The sequence below is a fragment of the Canis lupus genome, chromosome 33 (assembly GCF_003254725.2).
Source record: "Canis lupus dingo isolate Sandy chromosome 33, ASM325472v2, whole genome shotgun sequence".
Taxonomy (NCBI): Eukaryota; Metazoa; Chordata; class Mammalia; order Carnivora; family Canidae; genus Canis; species Canis lupus.
In genome coordinates this window covers 6506157-6529180 of record NC_064275.1, presented here as the reverse complement: position 1 = coordinate 6529180, position 23024 = coordinate 6506157, and the positions used below count along the sequence as shown (strand labels likewise).

At 39.2% G+C, this 23024-nt stretch overlaps 1 protein-coding gene and 1 long non-coding RNA gene across 6 annotated transcripts in view; one reads left to right on the top strand and one right to left on the bottom strand.

Moving 5' to 3' along the window:
* LOC112640497 (uncharacterized) overlaps positions 1–23024 on the top strand; it is a 374890-nt gene that overhangs the window by 32581 nt on the left and 319285 nt on the right. The gene's annotated exons all lie outside the window — the stretch shown is intronic.
* COL8A1 (collagen type VIII alpha 1 chain) overlaps positions 1–23024 on the bottom strand; it is a 531560-nt gene that overhangs the window by 453796 nt on the left and 54740 nt on the right. The window lies entirely within an intron of this gene.

Sequence of the window (23024 nt, the reverse complement as noted above, 5' to 3'; positions counted from 1 at the left end):
TACATATCTTAATATAAGTCCTCTTGGGTACCTACTCCTTGCTTATATGATACGCTAATGTCAAAGGGTACAAGTCTTTGGCTGTGATAAATCATTTTTCAGTTTATTATAAACTTTTGCAAGGCCACTGTTACATATGAATGTTTTTATTAAATAGCTTTCAGTCCACTGGAAAGGAGTCTGTAATTCTCCATCTTTATCCACATGGATATATTCCCTAACTTTTATGCCCTCGGATCTTTTAAAGCACATCCAACAAAATGAGCATTTGAGAATGTGATGACACATCGAGTTCCCTTTAAAAGATAATTCCTTTATTTCAAACACTTAAGTGGTATGAAATTCTTTAAAAAATTATATTGTTGAAAGAATTCTTGAAAGTAGGACATTGAAAAAAAATTCCATGTCAGAAATATTTTTGGGGCGGATCTCTTTCTCCAGTGATTATATACCGAGTGATCAATTTTCACTTCATTTCCTTTTAAACTTTTGCTGAACTTTGAATTAAGCATCAGAAGGCACATGAAGGTTAGCCGTATCAACTCCTTTCGTTAAATAACCCACTGTCTGCTGAAATGTTCTCAGGGGTTTTATACTAAAGGTGGATATTTTCTTTTGCTCTTTTGCCTTTTCATGCATCAGCCTGGCCTTCCCTTGCCCCTTCTCTGGCAGACACACCTTACTTTTTTTGTCATTTCCTATGTGACTTGAAAAATGTTCTTCATCAGACCTGGTGGCTAATTAAACAGGAAAAGTCTGAATTTTATCATATTCCACATACCAAAATAGGATAAACGAAATTGTACAAGTCTGAGCCACTCTTTCTATTATAAGATGGCCAGCAATTTATTGCCTGCCTCAAACAACACATCTACTTGGGTTTTGTGCCACTGCCTTCCCCCCACACTGACATCACACTGCTCCTTTCCTCAGGCCTCTTGTGGCCCCGTCCACTCAGGTGGTGGCTTTTGTAGCAAAGGAGCACAGAGCGAATGCTCTGGACTCGCTGGCTGGCTGACTGGTCTGCTCAGCAATCAGCTGACATTTCTACTGGTTCTATTCATGTTTCATCCTGTCTTGCACCACATAGCTGACGCTACTTGTCCCTGAGTGACATTTGTACTTTCCACCAGTAGGCGTGCCTCCTGGCTTGGTGTTGGTGTTGGTGGTGAGCAAGGGGAATGGCATGCTTGCGCTCCCCTAGTTTCATCTCAACTCCCTAAATTCTGAGGGTTTAGAGAATGCTCTCCACCACTCCTTTCATCTTGTCATCCCTTTCTTTACCTCCAGCTCCCTACCCTTGCCTCGTTTCCTGTGTCTCCCTCCCCTCATTCCTCTCACTGCACTGAAATCAAAGCAACATAGTGAGGGGGAAGTGGGGCTCAGAGCATCATCAAGAGGATCTTTCTCCTTATCTTTCTCCTTACAACAAATTTCTCTGTAAGTACTATTATAATTCCTACTTGATGGGTGAGGAAAGTAAAACAGAAATGTTAAGTAACTTGCCTGTGCAGTTACCAAGTTACAGACTCAGAATTCAAATTGAGGCTATTTAACTCTTGCACTTTGGCTCTTAATTTTTTAATTATACTTATTTAATACTTAATATTCTATGATTATTATCATAAAGCAATCAATAAATACATACAAAATAAAAAGAAGCTGGATTAAGAAACCTTTTCCTGAGGTGTGCCTGATACTACTTCATGCTTTATTTAATAAAGCTGTGGCATTCTGGTATGAATAAGTACACTCTGTTTGTTTGTTTGTTTTTACTAATTTTGACTCAGAGCTCCATGTTATTCATTTTCTATCACATGAATTCATAAAGTTTTTCTTACCCCAGAAAAAAAAAAAAGGTACATTTCTAAGGGCAAGACTTTTTGTCAGAAATTGATGATGCAGAACTAGACACCTCATTTAGAAACAACTATCAAAATCTTGGGCAGTCTCAAGTGGATTTTCTCTGCATTTCAAAGAAAAGATTGTAGGATGGGATTATAAGTAGCCTTCTGCTGTCCTTTCCCATTGTTGTAATTACTTCGAAACCTCAACCAAACTTAGCTGTTTTAAGCTTATCAAGAATGGTTACAGAAGCAAGAAAATGTCTGTTCTCTTTTCCCCCTTCTCCAATCAACTGAATATTAATTGAGTACCTACTGTGAGCAATCGTCATAGTGTCCTGCTCCACTGCAATTAGGTAAGCCTAAACCATGGTACTTTTCTTCAAAGGGCTGCCAGTCTAATTGGGAAGGTAAGAGGTACACAAGAAACAATGGAGGGGAATATTTACACAATAGATAATTATGTTGTCAGTTATATGGACTCACCTTGGAGACTGTAGGAGTTCAGGAGAGGATGATTCATGGAAGCCAGAGAAATGAGGAAAGATATTGGGGAGGAGGTGGGAATCTGGGCCTTGCAGAATGAATAAGAATTGTATAAACAGAGAACAAAGGGGAAGCCATTATGCATATGGGGAAGGATTTGGTGATGGAATAAAGTATTTGTTGGATCATAAAGACAATGGTCTGGCTAGAAGAGAAAAATATCTTGGAGGTTGATGAACAGCATGTGTCCATGTTGTGAAGGGTATCCTTGAATAACAAGCAGATGAATAATAAACTATTTAGAGCTGGATGAGCCCTTGGAGAGTATCTGCATTGGGCAATTCCACTGATAACAAATGATTTAGCCCCAAATTTATCATTGATTTGTAATAACTGGGCAAATTAAGCTCTCTGAAATATTATCATTAGGCTAAAAGAGTAGGAGAGGTTTCAAGTTATAAACCTAACTGGGACTTGGTCTTCTTCTCCTATTAGCTCACCACTAAGTTGCATGATCTTGTGAAAGTTGCTTATCTTAGTGGGTTCTCAGTTTCTACATCTGTAGATAGAAGGTGTTGAACCATTTGATTTCCACTGACATTTTGAACTCTAAGATTCATGACTTCATGATTCTTTTTGCATTTTTGTATTCATATGATCTTTTATGATGGATGAACCAGGATAGATCTTCACACTACACTCAATCATTTGAATTTCTCTTAAGCCCATTGTTCTATGTAGCATATTGGATGTGTTATGACTTTGTGTGGCCATGAATAGTAAAATCATAATGTCAAAAATTTTAAGGCTAAAATAAACCTTGCCAGGCTGAAATGGAAAATCATGTTCAGTCGGCTCCTACTTTTACTAAATGGAGTGATGTAGTGATAATCAATAATATATGTTATTTACTGAATGCTTATTTTGTGCCAGGAATTTTACATCTACTATATATCACTTATATAATAACCCTTATGTAAATATTATCTTGTATTTATTACACAAAACAGAGGTTTGTTACTTTCACAAAGTAACTTAACTCATTGGTAGCAATGCTGAGATTTGTTTCCTGGGATGTCCACACACAAACCTCTGCATTTTTCTCTTTTTTCAGTGAAAGATTAAGGGGCATACATTGCTAAAAGCTATGTTCCCAGTTCCATATGGAGCTGGGATAATTTGAAGTATATAGAAAAGATGAAAGAATTAGTCCCCTTAGAAATAATTAGGAGTTTCAATTCCCTTTATTTTTAGGTCAGAGAGTCAAATACCATGGCTGGAATTTAAGTTACTGAACAATCTTATGACTAATAATAGCATTTGTAGTCACGAGGATTGAGACAAAAAAGGAGCAAACAGTAAGCCGTTAGGTCAAACATTCAGCACCAAGGGGTTAGCAAAATACTCTTTTTCCTAAGTTCAGATGTCATGCAAAGCAGTGCTGAGGACTGACTGCAACTGTGGTTTGTGCCTTTAAGAGGTGTTCTGAGGAGGGGGGTCATGAGTCATCTGATATGACAGAAAGGCTACCTGTTAAATTTTCTTTTTCTCTTTTTTTAAGATTTTATTTATTTATTCATAAGAGACACAGAAAGAAAGAGAGAGAGAGAGAGAGAGAGAGAGAGGCAGAGACACAGGCAGAGGGAGAAGCGGGCTCCAAGCAGGGAGCCCTACATGGGACTCCATCCTGGGACTCCAGGGTCATGCCCTGGGCTGAAGGCAGACACTAAACTGCTGAGCTACCAGGCGTCCCCTGTTAAATTTTCTCTCTGGGTTTCTGTTTTTTACAAAATTGTTGACAAGGTATGTAGATTGAAGTTTATTTAATAAGCTTTCTTTTTTGTGGCACATTTTAGAGCGTGCATATAAAAATTCCATGTCAGTATTAGATGGATCTAGGTATTATCTTCATGGAGTCAATGATTTTACATTTTGGTTCTAATCATTCTGATGGAATGTTTGTCTTAGAAGTAATTTTTTCCAGTGCAACTCCCTGGGTGCTTATTCAAGATGCTGGTTTGATGGATGAACTTTTGCTGGCTAAAGGAATTCAGATAAACAGGGTGCTCCCAACCAACAAGAGAATTTAGAATGCTCCCAGAGAAGTCTTTTGAACATATTCATGCACCAATCGGTTGCAGTTAATAAGTCTACTAGAGAACTGTTACCAGATTCTGTACCAGGTTACTTCTGGCCTAGAGATACCAACGTATATATGCCAGAGTATGGTAAAGTGGCACATCAGGGTTTAATTTAGATTCAAATGGGTATCACATAGTAAGGAGTTGTCTGACTACAAATTCTTCCACCTTTAGAAGAAAGGGGTTTTACTAGTATAAAGGATAATTATTTTAATAAAGGCAATTTGAGAAGTGCTCCCAGAGTGAATGCGTAAGACCTTCTATATTCTCTCTTAGACTACATGAAATATGGAAATCTAATACTGTTCAGAGAAGTAATCTCTGGGAGTCTCTTAGGCTTTGCGATTTCTCCAGAGGAAAAAAAAAATTCAGGTCCTTATCCAAAGCCACTTTTAGCATTTCCACTTACTAATGACTCAGTCAAATTGTTTTTCTCAAGGAGCAAAGGAAGACTGCAAAATCAGAATGCCACCCTTTGTTTATTCTCTGATTTTCTCAGATCCCAAGAAAAAAATATTTTCTCTTTGCTGACAGTATATGTTGCTCTGGTCCCGACAAGTTTTTGCTTGGTCTGAGATACACGCAGCAAAGTGTTGCTTTGGAAGGCTTTCATTACGGATACTAACTGCTGGAAGCATAAATAGCTTTTTGTATCTCAAGAAAACATGGAATAAAGGGGAGAAAAGTTAACAGGACTCATTCTACCTACTCAGCTTAGGAGTTTTGATGGGGAGCTACAAAATGGCATCACCATCTACCCAAAAGCGTAAGCCCAGTACTTCAGTCATTCTTGATTCTCTTCTTGCCTCATCTCCTATATCTAAACCATGGTAAGACCTATCAGCTCTATCTTTAAATCTATCATTAATATATTCATCTCTTATTCATCTACTACTACAAGTTGCTATCATTTCTCACTTGTTTCCTCTAACAGTCTCTTAGTTGTTCTTCCTACAACCACTATTGTATTCCCATTCCACCTGACAGCTCCATACTCCACCTACCAGTCATATGGATTCATTAAAATTATAAATTAGATCATATCATTCCTCTACCCCCAAACCTTCTAATAGCGTTTTGATGCACTTAGAATAAAATACAAACTCCCCTTAGCCTAAGAAACCCTATAAGAATCTCCAGCTCCATTTTATACCCGACTCAACTGTGCTAATTTTCCTATAACCATGATGACCTTCTTGCTGTTCCTGTAACTCACCAAGCTTATTGCTGTCCCCAAGAACTTTGCATTTATAATTCCTTTGGCCTGTAATATTCTTCTTTCAAAATTTTAAACGATTCAAGTCTGAACCCAAATCTCATTTCTTTAAAGAGACATTCCCTATGTAAAGAGGTTCTTTCTCCCCCCACATCATTCTCTATAGCATTTCCGTATTTATTCTTTATGGCACATGTCATCTGAAAATATTTTCTTATTTGTTTTCTTGTTTATTGTCTCTCTACTAGACTGTGAACTACTTTAGAGAACAAATTTTGACTGTCCTATTTTTTTATTGTACTCCCAGAGCCTAAAATCATGCCTTAAATATTTGTTGAAAAAATGAATGGATGGATGGAGGGAGAGATGAATGACAGACAGATGGATGGAAATAGATCCCTGGGACTATGGCCAACAAACATAAAGGGAGCTACTCACAGGTGGCCAGGAGGATGCAGGAGTGTATTTAAGTTGTAATCGCCCCAGAACAAAGGTCAATTCCTCAGATTCCATTTCATCATTACGTCTGTGGAAATTTTAGGAAGCACTAGATACCTACACCAAGAGCTCTATGAGTCATTTGTTTCCTTGAGAATCTGGAAACTTTATGACATTGGCTTTAGAAAGTGTTTCTTTCTAGCCAGCTGGTCCTAATGTGTATGCTTTACTTTCATAGTGGAGGGTGCCCTTGGGGGAAATAGAATGTCATGACTTTGAGGTGGGTCAAGTTTTAGGAAGTCAAGTAGAGCACTAAGTCAAAAACAGATGGTCTGGATACAGGAAAGAATAGAGCTACTTGCATTACAGTCACAATTGTGTGGTGGTGGTCTCTGGCCCACGAGTCATAAATACATGTGTTTTTAGACACGTTGAAAGAGAGAGAGAGATGTTAAGGGCTCTCATTTAAAATGTGAAAGTCTGAATTTGTCATTCAAACGTATCTATGGTTAGACACCCGGTTGGATGGGTTTTCCATTTGCCTGATTTTAAGTGTTAACCTGGAGAACCGTCCAGACTGCCTTTTCTCCACCTCTCCCATCAGAGCCACAAGCTCCTGGCATTCTGTTTTTATATAGGAAACCAGATTAAGTAAAACAGCTTCTCTCCATAAGATAAATCCTCTGGTGGCCAGTCTGGGGCAAGCCGTCTCCTCCTGTGGAACTACAACACTCTGTATTTGAATAGAACACTGTTAACATTTCTTTTAATTGTATTTTCTTCACAAATCTATTTCAAGAGCCAGTAATACTCTTAAACGGTAAGCCAAGGGATTATGGTGGCAACTTTATTCAAACAATACCACTGCTCCTTGAGAGAGGGATTAAGCAGGGCTCCCAGGCAGCCGTCTGGCAGGGTACTTAGCTCTCAAGAGGTTGCCCAGTGCCCAGGATCAACAACTGAAAGAATGCTTTAGAGAGAAGGTACTGGAAGGTCTTAACTGATGCAGGACTCAAGTAACCTTGCTGTAAGCGTTTACAACTTTCTTCCATAGAAACTTGTGGATTCTGTTCTTTAGGGAGCATCTGGCATTTAGTAAGTTCCTCGGATAGCCAAAAAACAGAAGAAATATGTCTGCTCTAATTCCATCTTAATGCTTAAACAGGCTGCACATGGGATGTGAGGAGACTTCGGGTTTTGGAAGGTGGGAGGGGTGACTTCTGGTGAAGTTCAATGTACTTCTGATATTCATTCTGGCTCTATCCTTACTGTTTGTGTGAACATGGGCAAGTTCATTGATTTTTCTGTTCCTCAATTTCCTTATCTGTAACATGGGGACAATAATAAGTAACTCTCAACGATGTAATCAGAACTACCTGAAATAATATTTACAAAGCACACAGCAGAAACCTGGTAATTGCTATTATCAGAGTTTTTATTTCTATTTTCTCCTTTGCTTGGGTTGGACAAATTGTTCTCAGTACTGCTAGGACTCTTCTTTCTCAAGCAAGAGACACAAAGGCATCCAGAGGCTCCTATTGGAGCTACTGACTGTCCCAGTTTGCCTGGGACTGAGGAGTTCTCAGGGACACTAGACCTCCGGTGCCAAAACCAGGGGACCCAGGGCAAACTGGGCTAGGCAGTCTCTACCTTTGGAAAAGTCCCATGCCAGATTCCCAGTTCTGTGAGGTCTTCCTTAGGCTAGGCAATGTTTCAAAAAACAGTCACTTCTGATGCTCTTTGAAATTCACCTTGTTTCTGGAAAATCTTTAGATCTTTTCCCTTACATCACCCCTGCAGACATGGGGTAAAAGGCAGTGCTGTGTTTCACAGGCCAAGGGAAAAGCGGGGTTCTCTAGGCATCTTCAGTGGCTTGTTTTTCAATTCAGGTCTTATAAATCAAGGGCCCGGATGTCCGGCAGGCTGGGAGGTGGACCATGGAAAGGGATCAGGGTAAACTGAAATGACTTTTACCATTGGCTTGACAAAAGGTTTTTCCCTCAATTTTAAACAGATCAGTGTTATAAGGGGAAATGTACTCCATATGTTGCTCATGCCTTTTCCCTCAATTCACAAAAATGCCATCTTCTTAGAGAGGTAGAGTTTCCAGGAATTGTTTGGAATCTTTTTCTTCAAAGAAAGTACTACTCCAATAGTCGCAAATAACTTCAGTTTTTCTTCACGGTTGTAGATGGGGAGACTAAAACCTGATTTTGGTTTCTCCTCTAATGGTCCTAAGAGCATTCTCTCCTAACCTTTTAAAACCTCTTGTTCCAAAGTATAATTTGTCCCTTTTCAAAGAGTATAGATTTTCTGTTTTGTTCACTTCCAAGTTTACCTGAATTTAATAGAGGTCAACAAAAACCTGAAAGGCTTAAGGATTTTTATTAGTGGAAAGAGAAGTCACAAACCAAGAACATTACTTCTATTTATTGATAGCATCAAATGCTGGTTTTTTTTTTTTACCACTCTTAATTTGAAGACATAAATCATCATTAAGTAGTTAGATAGGTAGGAAATATTACTCCTAGTTTGCTTATTTTTTTTTTTCGTTAAAAAAAGATTCTATTAAAAAAGAACCATTCTCTCAAAGCAGATGAACATGGTGGTGGTGGGGTGGGGAGGGTAGGCAAACCAGAAAACAGATTCTTTTTTTTTTTTTCTTCAGAAAACAGATTCTTAACTACAGAGAACAAACTGATGGTTACCAGAGGGGAAGTGGGTGGGGAGATGGGGGGAAAAGGTGATGGGTGGGGATCCCTGGGTGGCTCAGCGGTTTAGCATCTGCCTTCGACCCAGGGCATGATCCTGGAATCCTGGGATCGAGTCCCACATCAGGCTCCCTGCATGGAGCCTGCTTCTCCTCCTGCTTGTGTCTCTGCCTCTGTGTGTGTGTGTGTGTGTGTGTGTCTCATGAATAAATAAATAAAATTATTTTAAAAAAGAAGGAAAAGGTGATGGGAATTAAGGAGGACATTTGTGATGAGCCCCAGTGTTGTATGAAAGTGTTGAATCACTATATTTTACACCTGAAACTAACATTACACTGTATGTTAACTAATCAGAATTTAAACGAAAACTTGAAAGAAAAAAGAAAAAAGAACCATTCTCCTTAGCTTAATCTTATAATTTTCTTTAGCCCATATTCTCTCCTTCTACTTTGAAAGTAAAATTCACCTGGTTTTCCATGACCCTGTCAAATTGCCTCTGAGCTCCGATGTGGTTCAGTTTGTCAGTGGTCTGTGGACCAGACAGTCCTGACATCCTTTGGGGTTTATCAGTAAGGGGCCCCACCCCTACCTCCCCCAGGTATTAGGTCACCTCCATTTGTTTGTCTGGCAAGAACTGGCTTCCTTTTCTGAGACTGGAAGCCAGATTGGTTCATCACCAGAATAGGAACCTGGAACTGACATTGGTTTTGCAGATGTGCAAAAAATTCCCAGGAGTTTTGAAAAAAATAAAGACAGGGGAAAGGGTTTTGAGAAGACAAGACAAAGGGTTTTTAGAGGGCTGAAAACAAAACAATTAATCATATGGTGACTGTTACACTTGTTTCTGTTGAGGTGACTCACTTTCTCTGCATTTTTAGACTAAAATTCAATTCCATTTTTATGTAACGACTGAATGGCTATCACAAGTTTTTTTCTGTTTCTCTTTTTTATTATTGTTGTTTCTCAAAATCAAAAAAGATTTTTGAATTGGCTTCTTAATCCTGAAACAGAAAAGGAAGTGATTTCATGTGTGAGATAATGAAGTGAAAAGGCAGTGCTCAATCAGTTCCCAATCAACTGCAAAGATTTGCGAGTGGGGGAAAAAAAGTCTAGAAAAGAGTCTTAGAATTTTCACAATAAATTGCCTGGACAATCAAAGTTTCTCAGGACCCTTCACCATTTCTAATGAGGACAGGTTTGCCTTTTACCAGAAAGAATTCCAAAATGATGAATTTCATCTCCCATAGGTGAGATCCCAGAGTAGGGCCAGAAATCATGTAAGAAAATATTGTATTTTTTTTCTATCTCACATTTCCCCAGTTCACCAAGAAATTATGACTTAACCTCAGAAGTTTCCCAAGTCTTGAACAGTTCTGGCAGCATGGGCCCTGGATTCATACAGCCAGGATGCCAATGTTACCACTTTCCGTGTGTGTCACTATGGCTTAGTTACTTAGAGTCTCTAATTCTACTCTCTCACCTATAAAATGAGAATAGTAGTAATCATGATAATAATCCCTGTTCCTAGCATAAACATTATTATTAAAAGTCAGCAGTCTGATTGTTCCTCCTGACAATAGCTACCAAGTCGATTAAACTCTTGGAAGGTCAGTGAAAACCTCTCCCTCTATGCTTGCATTTTTTCAACTTTGGTTCATTCAGTGTTTTTTGGAATTTTGTTTATGGGGCACTGGAAACTTAGCTTAGTTTAACAATGTCCCATTTATTTGGACATAACTGGCATTTGAAAAAATAGTTATAATTTTATTATCTTTCTGTATTAAATCCTGTTATTGGTACTTGGAGACTACATGGAAGTAACAGGTCTGGTTTATTTTATATGTACTGTGGTTTTCCAACTGTCACCATCTGCTCCTCCCCCATGGGTGCCACTTTCCTTTTGGGTGGGGTAAGGAGAGAGAATATTTGGGGAGTAGCCCAGGTCAAGGTCTGGGAATTATTCCAGATTCATAGATGACAGGGCTTTGCTCCAGGATTCCTTGGTCATCTCTCTGCAGTTTAACATATAACCCAGAATTTTGTTTCTGGGCTATGACATTTTTAGTGAGTTAAATGGCTATTTAAATGGCTTCTCCTCACTCAAGAGAAGGTATTTGGGTGTGTGATTAAAAGGAATTTCTTCATGTATCATTGTCATTCTTTGACTGTATTTTGCTTTAAAAAATGCTTTAAGCTTTGTTCTTAAAAATATTTCAAAATGCATTACAACAAAAGCCTTATCTTCTGGGCAAAAGTTACTTTCTAATTGCCAGATAATGCCTCTGTTGCCATTCAGAACATTGGTGGTGATCACACAGACCAAACAGAATGGATATGATGTCAGATTCAATATAGAAAGACACATGATCACCCTATGGGTTGTTGTGTCTGACTAAATTACTCATATCAAATTGTTTTATTCGCTTTATCATTTTTTGTTAAAAATGGAAGTAGATCAATTCCTAAAATTGAGAATTACTTAAAAAAAAAGTTCTAAGACATTGATTTGCGTCAATTCAGCTCAACAAATATTTATTAAGAGTCTACTATAAGCTAGAAAGTGTCAAAGTCTTAAAATTCAGTGATGTCTCTTGTTCTGATGGAACTTAGAGTCTGATGTAGAATATAGATGTTAAACAAGTCAGTTACAAGTATGATGGGGGAGGAGATAGGGACTATGGGAGAGTAGAACATGGGATTTAATTTAGTATAAAGCAGAGATTCTTAAGCTTTCATGTGCATATTAATCTCCTAGGAATTTGTTAAAATTTGGTTTTCTGGGCCTTGATCCTTCTTCTTTTTTTTTTTTTTTTAAGATTTTATTTATTTATTCATGAGAAACACAGAGAGGGGAGAAAGAGAAGCAGAGACACAGGCAGAGGGAGAAGCACGGAGCCCGACATGGGACTCCATCCCAGGTCTCCAGGATCACGCCCTGAGCTGAAGGCGACACTAAACCGCTGAGCCACCCAGGCTGCCCGGCTTTGATCCTTCTAATGTAGTGGTACATGGGCCACACTCTGGGAATACTGGTAGAGTGGCTCTGGAAAGGCTGCCTTGAGAATTAAAGCTCAACCAAGGTTTAAAGGATGAGAAGGAGTTGCCTTTCTAACTGGTGGTTGGAGATGAGCTGTCCAGTCAGACAAGGGCAGAAAGAACTGTGTCAGAGATGGAGCAAGAGGGATACTGAATGATGGACTTCCTTCCTAGGGGGCCCTGAACCCAGTGTGTCCAGAGAAAGACTTCTAGTTCCATTGTTTCCAAGTATTGGTCTGAGGAAAGTAACAGTTTTGTAGGGTTTCCTTCTCAGGTGAACACTTAGAAAGCAAAGCCTAGTTTTTCAGGCAAAACTTCCTAACACCAAAATGGAAAACACACACACACACACACACACACACACACACACACACACACACACCAAAAACTGACAGGGAGAAAGGAAAGGAAAGTATGCACCCTGGGTCTAATTTCACCCTCAGACATTCCCACCACTGGAAATGAAGTGGTTGGAAACTGCCTTCAGAAGAAAAATTTGGTGGTGTAATTAGAAAATTATCTCTTCCTAGAACATTTTGTGAAATTCTGCCGTGAGGTGTCAACAGGTCTTTGTGGGGCTCTCTCCAGCAGAGATCGACTGACATGTAAAATCCAGTGGGGTTCCAAAAAAGCCACTGTAAAATCTCAAATATGTGGAAGGAGCTTAGTGTGTTTGCCAGTATGGGTTTTCCAAAAAAGAAAAATTCTGCAGAGATCAAAGAAGGGTGGAGGAAGTAGGCTCTCGCCTCAGGAGGAAGGTTTTATCATCAGAATAATTCAGGCTGGTGAGTTTCTGGCGAGACAGGTCATTGGGCCAAGAGAGAGAAGTGAATATCCGAGTTTCTGATGCAAGGATAAGAGGAATGGAGACCCACTGATGAAGGAGAAATGAGGAATTAGGATAGCCACTCTCATCTGAGTTACGTCCCTGACCACAGACTGTCTCGAGGTCTCTGGCATCTTTTTCAGTTTCTAGTTCTAGAATAGAACTTGCTCAGTGCTTCCTCAGATGCCTGCTTACCACATATCACCAGCAGCCATATCTTTGAGGAGAATGTTGGAGAAAATGTATGTGCAGCATGAATAATTCTTCAAAGTTTTCTTGTAACACTTTTTTTCCTTTTTTAAAAAATTAAATTAAAAAAATTTTTAGAGGGAGAGAGAGCATACATGGGTGGGGAGGACCAGAGGGTGAGAATCTCAAGCAGACTCCTCACTGTGATGTGGGGCTCCATCTTATACCCTGAGATCATGACTTGAGCCAAAATCCAGAGTAGGAGGCTTACTTCCTGAGCCACCCAAGTGCCCTCCTTTTTTTTCATGTTGGGGAAGTCAGGCTAACCCAATGAGAAAAGAAGTCCGAAATGGTAGTCCTGGGAATGTGTATTAAAGGGTGAAGGATGAGGAGACATGGATGTTGGAGTTCACAGATGGAGAGCAGCTCCAGAGTGAGACCGTGGGTTTAACCCTGACTGCACTTCTTACTAGCTATGTGATTTATGGAAAAAGCCTAACTTCTCTGTGCCTCAGTTTTAGATCTGCAAAACATGCAATAGTATCCACCTCACAGTGTTGTTGGGAGGATTTAATGAACATAAAACTCTTAGAGCAGTATGTACATAGGGTAAGTGATTAATTGACACTAACTATAATTTTTAAAAACATATATACATTGATGTAGACTAGCAGGTATTTATTTGTTTTTATTTTATGTTTTTCTTACTTGGTGGCACTTTCTCCAAATATCTCTCTCGGAATAACACCCCAGGTTAATCAGGGCCTGGGCACCCTCGTGTGGATCAGAGTCTGACTTTCCTACATCCCTGTTTAATGTATCAGGACCAAAATAACATGGAAGCAGAAGACAGCACAGGGACCTCTTTCTGAACATGCTCACAAGGCTTGTCGAAGAGGTAGTTGTGCACTTGCCTTCCCTAAGAAGTGGTGGGTTGTTACACGGTAAAGAAGGAGGATAAGATTTTGAAAAATTTTGGTTTTACCAGTAACATGAAGAGGAAGGTGCTCTTCCATTGGATGTGAAACTGAACTGGCATTTGATGTCATCTTAGGGCTTGAGGGCCTGCTTATTCTGCCCAGATTGGTGCACCATAATCCTACTCCTCAGACTAGCACAGCTCTACCTCCTGGTGTCAGCAGTGGTGTAAGGAGAAGGTTAATTTCATGTGTGTGTGTGCATGTGTGCACATGTGTCGGTTTTTATAATTGATCATGTTTCCCTTTGCGCTTGACCTGCTAGGAAGATCCAGGCCCGAGGTATGACCTGCCCCTCACAGCTGTACAGCCTGTCATGATGTGTGTTTGGTAGATCTTCTTTCTCCACACTCCATTTTACTTTTCTACCTCTAGTTCCTCTCTGACTCCTCTTCTTCACCAGTCTCTAACCTGTTTGATCTTACTGCATTGTCTGCATCATTTTAAGATGACCTAAGGAACAGGGAAAGTTAAACATTTTAAAAACACATATTATGCAAATCAGTCCAAGGCATTGGTCATTAAATGAGATTGGTGCAGATCCTGGCAACTACCTTACATAAATTTAGCTCTTTTCTTTGGCATTTTAGATGAGAATGTCCTGTTTGCAGTGATTCCAAGAAAACTCAGATATTACTAATGGACAGCCAAGTTTGTATACCTTCCTTAAGTAGTTATTTAATCTACCAGTGCAGAGGTGTAAAGGTCAGGTCTGACTTAATTATTTAGAAGTAACATGAAAATATGCACATTTAGGTGACGGAATTGATGTAACTTGTGTTCTACAAAGAAGGCAGCTGACAAACTCCAAACTTAACTGTCTTAATCAGCCAAGAAGTCAGAACTGTTCATCATGATCAAACAGAAAGGTCATCTTGTAGGAACACAAGGCCATCAGTCTGAAAATATGTTTAGAGTTTTGGAATTCTAACTGGAATTCTGTGAGGAGTTCAGCAATTTTTCTCCATTTTTCCTTGGGAGAATGACCATATCAAGTATGGTTAAGCACACTGTGTTTTAAAAAAAGAACTCTGAACTTCCAATTCTTCTAACTGGGTTTTAACTAAGGAGGAAAAAAAAAGAACAAGAGAAGAAAACCACTCTGGAAACAAAGCTAGTTTTCATTGAGAAAAATTTCCTTGCTCTTTCAAATAAGATTATGTTAGAAAAACAGAAGACCTGAACTGGAGGTTAACATCTTTTCTAATGTTTTTCTCAGGAGTTCACACTGTCACTGTTTTTCTAGTACTAAGGAGGGCAACTGCAAACACAAATGTGTGTGGGGTTTTGGGGAGTTGTAGAGAGAACAAGCCTAGGTTGCCCTTTGCTCTTCTGAAGTATGTACACAGTATGTACATATTTTTCCTGATCTAACAGTAATTTACTCACCTGTCACTCAGTTCACTGTAGTTATGATAAAGAACCATACAATTCTAACTTTTTCCTAAAGTGCCTAACACATTTATAAAAACATAGAAAGAGATACAAAAATACAATGTATGTTGTGAAAAAATACACTGACATTTTAAGACAGGTGTTATTATTTATCATAATATTTGTTCCATGCTGGAAAGATGCTAAAAATTGGGTGAATTGAATAAACAAAAAATTATTCATCTTTTACTTTGTTCATTATGGGCTCAAAGAGATTATACCTGGGGGCAGGAGTTTTTTACCCACAAATCATAATGAAGTCTCACTACTTCTTAAGAAGAAATGAACTTTTAATTCTCCCAGTTTTAAAAACAAAAGCCATGTTCTTTATGTGCAGACTATTGTAAATCAAATGATCTCCCTTGTATTATAGTTTTCTCAACCCCTGCTGTAATAGATCTCTCTCTTGAGACCTTTAAAAAATGCTGTCACATGAGCTTTTCCCAGTGTGCAAACAATTCAAAAACAAAGGGAGAGAAATAAATAAAATCAAATGATGTGTACTCTTCTTCTGGATGTTCATGCTATCCTTAAATTAAGGAGAAGGCAGTATGTGAACTCTAATGGAGAAATATATAAGGAAACCCTCTAATTACTACTGAGAAGAGCTCCCAATGGTGTAAATCAGTGGTCAGGTGCTCAGAACATAGGTTGCCTCTAGAAATGTTAGAGGTTGAGTTCCAATCTGGTTCTCAGAGGCACACTTAATTCATGATAGAGGCTGCGTAAATTTGTAAAATGAATAAACTTTCACAGTGAGTCAGTACATTAGAACTACCTGAGGATTATAATGGGAAACCAGGTTTGAGAATCAATGAACTCTACTATTAGCTTGTTTCGTGGGGGCCAGGAACAGAATAACATATAAAGTCGTCATCTGTTTCTTAGGTATAAGGCCCTGCCTGTCAAATCTGAAAGAACACCCACCTATATGGTGGGCAACTCATCTTTTAATATCTTCTTTCCCAAACTCCCAACATCTAGTACTGACCTTCTTGCTATCATAAGCCGCCTCCTCGGTACCTTGCCTCAGACTATCATGCATACCTATTCATGGTCTCCATGTTCAAAATTACCTGGCTTAGTCTTTCTACTCTCAAATCAACCCAAACTCCTGCTCTATCAGTGGAGGGGCCCTCTGAAGGTGAGAGGAGGAGAGCCCCTTCACACTCCTAGAGGTGTATGTATTGTAATTTTCAGGATTCAGAAGGGTAGTACAGAAGTGTAATAATAAAATGTAAAATGACCCAGGTTCATAATCTGGAGGGCTCAGAGAGAAAATGGAAGTTGTCTGCCTGGCAGGAGTGAGTGAATGCTGAGGCAGGGCAGAGCTGCCTGGAAGCTGAGTCCAGGACTGCTCTGAGGAACAGGGACAGCCGCTGCGCTACATATTCAGGACTGTTATTAACTACTATCTTTGGATTTTTTTTCCTCCTTTTTTTCTTTTGTTAGAGAGAGAGAGAGAGAACAGGAGTGCAAGTGGGGGGAGGGGCAGAGGAAGAGGAAGAGAGTCTTAAGCAGATACCCTGCTGTGTGCAGAGCCCCATGGGGGGATCAATCTCACAACATATTGATCATAACCTGAGCCAAAACTGAGAGTTGGATGGTTAACCAACGGAGCCACCCAGGTGTCCCTCCTCATTTTTTATATAATATGTATATGCCTGGTCCTATGACCAGATTGTGAATTCCTTGAGTGTAGGAGAACCCATGTGTAGTACTTCCTTAGCTTTCAAAGTGTTAAGGCGCTCAGTAGATTCTCTTTGAGCTGAATTGGGTTTTGGTTATCTAGAAGGATTTACTTAATTGGCTTGGCAATCTCTAAAAAATCAATGAGAAGAAAATGGCATGCTTGAAGTACAATCTTTATTACATAATTATTTATGTATGTGTCACCATATTTTAATCTAATGATTTAGATAAACATTTTACATAATTATTTATGTTAAAAAGATGGCTTTTTACTAATATAGTGCATTCTAATTTTGAGAGATCTAAAACTCTGGCACATCACAGAAGGAGCTAATATTTCCTTGTGTTAAAAGGTGGTGGTGAAAAGATTTAATGATAACTTTCTCTTCAAACTTTTGACAGGTGTCTAACCTTTAAAAGAATTGTAGAGGAGATTTGACAGGATTATATTACAAATTTTGTGAAGAATTTCTTTACAAGTTTTAAATAATTGGAGACATCTGAGTTATCTGGGAAAGAGTGCTGAGAATCCCTCATGAGTAATATCGACCAGAGTGATCATTGAAAAGGAATCTCGGTTCTTTCTGTGTTTCCCTTAACTTTGGATTGTGTAGGCAAGGGAATGGACATGACCCTCTTCCACTCTTGTCGCTAAGAGGTCAGGTACATGCTAAAAAGTTATTATTACATTCTGCCAACAATTCCTATATTCCTGATTTGTAATAGACTTAAAAAAAAAAAAAACAATTTGACCCAAGCATGTATTTCCAACTCACTGTCTACACAGTGCAATACAATCCATGAGATAATGGAAATGGAATGAGGCAAAATGATGCTTTTCTCCTCAATTAGGACTACCCCTAGTGGTCTCCATTCAATGACATTAGCATAAATTTTCCTTGCCTCAGCCTTTGACATCTTTCTTAAGAAGCAGTAGAGTGTGGAGATGAAACACATGACCTTTGGAGCCAGGTTGCCTGGGCTGTTATCCTGGTTCTGCTATTAACAGCCTGCGTGTCTTTTCTGTTTCATCATGTGCAAAATGGGAAATAGCATAAATCTCATAACTCATGATATTTAGTGAGTTAATACAAGCATCTGTCGTTGGATCTTTAAAGTCTAAACTAAACAGAGTGGCCAAAGTGATTCTTTTTAAAACATGAGTCAGATCCAATCACTCTTCTACTCAACACTCCCACAGAATCCTCATCTCTGTTAGTGTAAAAGCCAAAGTCCTGATGATGGTTTATAAGGATCTGCTTGGACCTCTCTGGCTTTAGCTTCTAACATTTTCCCTTTGCTTTCTAAACTCTGGTTTCTTTGAGTTTCTTGCAGTTCTTCAAACACACCTCCTGTTCAGGGCATTTGTCCTTCCTATTCCCTCTGTTTGAAACTCTCTTCCCTGGAAATATTCATAGCTTCCTCCTTTGTTTCCTTTAGATCTTTGCTCAAATGTGACCTTACACTGGGCCTTCCTTGACTATGTCTATAAAAAAGCAACTTCAGGTTCTGGTTTCTGAGCTTATCTCCTCCAGACACACTGAGTCTACAGCTACAGATGGGACAATTTTCTCTTAAAAAACCTCAAGCAGACTGATTGATAACTATCCCTTGGGCTAATGAGAAGAAAAGCACATCAAAGAAGGCCAAAGAGGTTGAGATACAATCTTGCCATAAACCCCATCCCCACTACAGTCACCTACAACCAGGAGGGAACCCAAAACCTGGAGCTTCTCCCTGCAGAGGAAAGCATTTAAACCTCACAGTTGGCACCTCAACTTTTAAGACATGTATTTGAGAAATGAGGCCCCAAAACATCTAATTTTATTTATTTTATTTTAATTTATTTTGTACTATTTTTAATTCCAGTATAATTAACACATAGTGTTATATTATTTTCAGGTGTATACTCTGGTGATTCAACAATTCTTTACATTACTCAGTGCTCATCACAATAAGTGTACTCTTAATCCTCTTCACCTATTTTACCCCAAAACATCTAATTTTGAAAACGAATGGGGCAGATGTGCCAAGATCCACAGGATGATGGCAATCTGGAAGACAGATCTAAAAGGGCCCTGTGCTCTCAGACTCACCCACTCCAGGGCCTTGCTCAAAGACAGCAAATCCCACCCAGAGCTAAAGCGAAGGAGGTTCACCTGCTTATATTAAAACCTGACAGGCAGCCATCTAATTTGACACACATGTCTAGGAGCCTGCTGGAGTATCCTCCAAGATAGAGACTGGTTGGTGGGCACCAGTTTTTCATTGCCCCTTTGTCACACTCTGCCACTATCTCCTAGGAGAGAGCCTTGCATGTGTGTAGTATACTGAGTTTTGCAGTTGCTGCTCAGAGGATGCCTCTTGATTGCCTAGCTCTGGAGGCCAGGGGAGCTTGTGTTCCTGGTCACATGGGATTGTAATAATTGGTGTCATACCCCTGTCTAGTATACTGAGTTTTATGACTGTTGCCTTTATATCACCTCCCTCTTGCATCACTTCCCTCTTGTGGCCAGTGGGGCTTATGCTCCTGGGTCCCATAGGACCATAACCAATGGAGAGAGAGTTTTTTTTTTTTAAGATGTATTTATTTATTTATTCATGATAGAGAGAGGCAGAGACACAGGCAGAGGGAGAAGCAGGCTCCGTGCCGGAAGCCTGATGGGGGACTCGATCTCAGGACTCCAGGATCGCGCCCTGCGCCAAAGGCAGGCGCTAAACCACTGAGCCACCTAGGGATCCCCAGAGAGAGAGTTCTTAAACAGCTAGCACCCTTCCAGGACACAGCAATATTTCTGATGAAAGTCACAAAAATCCTCAGCAAAATATTAGCAACCCAAATTCACCAATATATTAAAAGGATCATATACCATGATCAAGTGAAATTTATTCCATTAAAAAATTGTTAAAAGTAATAAATGAATTTGATAAAATTGCAAAAAACAAAATCAACAAACAAAAATTTGTTGTGTTTTTTTACATTAATAAACTTTCAGAGGAAGAATTTAAGAAAGTATTCATCAATGAATGAATGGATAAATTGTTATGTGTGTGTATATTTATCAGTCATATATACATTTGTGCAAATGTATGTACACATATACAAATGTATATGTGTATATGTATTTGTGTGTGTGTATATATATAGATATATATATATATTTCAGTCATAAAGAAGATTGAAATCCTGCCATTTGCAACAACACAATTGGACTTTGAGGGCATTATACTAAGTGAAATAAAGTAGATGAAATTTTTTTTTTTAGTTTAAATACATTGAATAAAATTTTTTTTTAGTAATAAAGCCAAAAAAAGCACCTAACCAAATTTAGGAGTCTTAGGATACTTGCCTATTGCCTGTTCCTTTCCCATAGCTATCCAACAAATCAGTTAATTAAAAACAAAGATTAAAGCAATTCCATCTCACAACACTTGTTCCCTTTCTTTTGGCCATAGCACTTTAGACCATCTGACATGGTATATTATGCATCTTGTTTGCTATTATCGGACTCCCCATTGAAATGCAAGCTTCATTAAGGTGAGAGCTTTCTTTTTCTTTTGCCACTGAATCCCCAGCATCTCTAACAATGCCTCTCAGGTATATGCTGTACCCTAGAGACACTGAAACACTCTCCTCCTAGAGGACATGCTTCTCTTTTCCGATTAGGGAAAAGTCTTACCCATGAAGTCTAAGGAGATTCCTAATATTTCTAAGGGAGGGTTCGAGTGTGCCTACCCATATCATATTATATTTGGCTTTGGTCAGCATCCTATTTCTCTGCCTTTATGCTTTTTTTTCTGCCTTTATGTTTTAAATTGGATGAAATTTGCAAGCTAAAAGGAAAATGGAAGCACAAGATCTTTCACTATATAAGTATTTTGTGAAACGAAAATTGAAACCAAATGAATTCAAGGCTGATATTTTGCTGTCTAGACTAACTGAAAATGAGTGCTCTGTTTCCCAGATCCCATACTCAGGTTCTTGCTTGCTATGGTTTTAGATGCTCTCCACTGAGCTTGTCCCCTGGTCCTTATCTGAGGAAATGAAACGTATAGTATTGTCTGTATATTCCTCTTATTTTACCTTTCTTTATGTAATAACGTTCTTTTTGAACTTAGAAACCTGATGCAAAGTCATGACTCTATGGTGAGAAGGGTAGGAAGGCTTGTGCATAGGAAACTATTAGAACTTTCTAAGTGTAAGACAATCTGCATGTGTGCAAACATGGAACTTCCACCAAGTACACACAAAATGTGGTCCAGCACATACACTGCCAGGGGTAGGTCTGTGTGCGTGTGTGTGGATTCAAGACCGTGTACACAGGACACAGCTAAAAGCATGCCTCAGCAACATGGCTTGGTAGTGACAGTGTGCCTAATTCTGGGCCTCTCAGATTTCATGATCAGTTGACTTAAAATTTAAAAAGTCATATTTTCTCTCAGGGTTTTGGCAAAGCTGTGGTGACAATAGAGAAAAGGCATCCCAGCTAATCTGGCAGAGTTAAGAATATTCCTTCTGCTTCTGTCTTTTGTGGGTTGGAGGTTAATGCTAGTAGGTGAAAAACTTGAGATCTGAGGATGTATCTCCTCTCACAGTCACAGGTGGTAAGTAACACGCTGCTGCTCTTGCAAAAGTGTGACATCTCATGCCATGTGGGTCAGATGGGACAAGGGTGCATGGCTGCACTCTACAGTGGCAGCATGGCATTGGGGAGCCTGCCACCCCAGTAGGAGGTCATGTGCCTGTGCTCGGCCCACTGCTGTAGGGACTGGGCACCCTGTTTCACCAATCTAGGTCTCAACTTCCCTGTGGAAAGGAGAAAGTTTAATATGAAAATCTCGAAGGTTCCCCTTGTTCTCACACCTTGTCGCCAGCACCTTGGTTCTTGGAGCTGCAGCATCGACATCACTTGGGGACTCATTAAAAGCACCATCTGCGGCCACAGCCCAGACTAAGCACACCTGAATCTATCTTTTCACGACACCTCTAGGTGATTCATGTTCATATTAATGTTTAAAACGCATCGCTCTGATGTTCTTTTTTATTCATCTAATTATTTAATCAACAATCATTAGTTTCACCACAGTATAAGCATGACTATATTGATCATTACTGGATTGTTTACGCTTAAAAGGAGTAAGAAATAATGTGTTTGTGTGTGTAACAGAAAAATGGGGGAGAGATTTTTGTGTAGAATGGAGAAGTAGCCAGGTTATTCAAAATTAGATTTTAAAGTTTTTTAACTTGATTTTTTTTTTTGCATAGAATGAAAAGTTGACTATGTTTTTAATTTAGAATGGAGATAGCCCTGTGCTTAGAGTGAGAATATATTTGAGAAAGTAAAATAAAGCCTAGGAAAGAAATGTTTAAAGGGTCTAAGATAATTTTTCAGCAGTATCTGAAAAATACTACACAATTATATGAAATTAAATAAGCTTCGTGCATTCCTTCTGTCTAAAGCATGGTGCTAGGTCTGCAGAGGAGAGATATCCAAGGATTCTAAGATTCTAAGGTGTGAGAATAGGAAGGGATAATGGAGATGTTCTAGTCTATTCCAGGTCCTCTCTGTACAGATGAAAAGGCTAAAGTTTAGATTGGTGGTCTCTATCCAGTGTCACACAGTTAGAGGCCAGAACTGGGATATATATATATCAGGTCTTGGGAAGTTGATTGGAGGTTTTGAAGACGAGCTCAAATAAATGCTAATGAAGGCTTGATCAAGATGTTGGCAGTGTGAGTGGAAGAGGGCATAGAGAAGAATGAGAAATAGCTGGAGTAGTCTCCTTAGAACTTGGACAGCCCTTGACTGTAGGGCAGTAGTGAAGGGTGGACAGGAGTTGTAGGTGGCCACACAGTTGTGAGTATGTGATGTAAAGAATGCCGTATTTAAAAAGCGGATGGATACTGCAAGGGGGGGGGGGTTAATACTGAACACTTATCACATGGAGAAATTCAGGAGCTTACCTTTATCCTACCAGTAGTACTTGTTTTTGTTTCTAACTTCCTATCTCACTTTGACAATGGTTCTTCTCT